This window comes from Micropterus dolomieu, linkage group LG12, assembly GCF_021292245.1.
Source record: "Micropterus dolomieu isolate WLL.071019.BEF.003 ecotype Adirondacks linkage group LG12, ASM2129224v1, whole genome shotgun sequence".
Classification (NCBI taxonomy): domain Eukaryota; kingdom Metazoa; phylum Chordata; class Actinopteri; order Centrarchiformes; family Centrarchidae; genus Micropterus; species Micropterus dolomieu.
In genome coordinates this window covers 34,887,153-34,888,095 of record NC_060161.1, presented here as the reverse complement: position 1 = coordinate 34,888,095, position 943 = coordinate 34,887,153, and the positions used below count along the sequence as shown (strand labels likewise).

The window sequence follows — 943 nt, the reverse complement described above, 5'->3', positions numbered from 1 at the left end:
AGGTGAAAGAATAAAAATCAGCTTCTTTATTTTGGCTCAACCGTGATCTGTGCTAATAACACTTATTGCACGTTCCAAAGCTCAACAGGAACCAGCAGCTTCAACAACAAAAGTCTGTAACAATATCTATCATATGGCTTTTTATTTTTATGTAATGCCCAGATTTACCACGGGGTTCTTGACTAGCCAGAACAGGATGTTCAGCAGTCTTACACTGTTTCATTGCAGGTCTTGCATTCAACCATAGTGGCTAGTTTGCCCTTGACAATAAGGTTTTAGTAAAAAGTCTCATCACTGCTGCGACCTCTTTTTTGAGAACCTTGCTGTTTCTATTTTTTTTCTAGTGTCCCCTTCCATAGCATTTTTCAGAGACACTACAAAAGAGGAAAACAGATTGCCATCGATAATCCAAACTCTAGGGTTAACTCGTAATTTTCATTACATTTGTTATGTAGTAAATCTACAACTGGTCTAGAATAAACCATTTTGTGGAAATGTCATCTGATTATTGGTTGTTCAGTGGGTAAAAAACAAACCCCTCCATATTTCTACCTGGATATCGTACATCATGGAGTTAGCCCCTGCAAATGGCTAAAAGGATAAAAGCAGGCAACGTTTACATAATACATATGTATTTATGTATGTCCTTGATTGAATTCATGAATTTTGGACCCAATATGCTTGAAAGTTCAATATATCAAAGGTGCTAGGCTTTTCATCAAGATTATTTTTAGTTGTTTTATTATTTATTTTGGTATCTTTTAATTTCTTTTGGTGTAAGTTTTATGTTCGATATTTATAATCTAGACTGTGCAGTGCATTCAATTGTTTTCATTTCCCTTTTAGTGGTTTGATTCAGGAACCGGACCTTTAGGTGTGAACCCACCCTTGAGGATTATTGTAGAAATTTGTAAAGTGATGCATATGAAGAATCACAATTAAT

At 35.1% G+C, this 943-nt stretch overlaps 1 protein-coding gene across 1 annotated transcript in view; it reads right to left on the bottom strand.

Moving 5' to 3' along the window:
* Window positions 1–943, bottom strand: part of LOC123980885 (zinc finger protein 208-like) — an 808,576-nt gene that overhangs the window by 534,590 nt on the left and 273,043 nt on the right. The window lies entirely within an intron of this gene.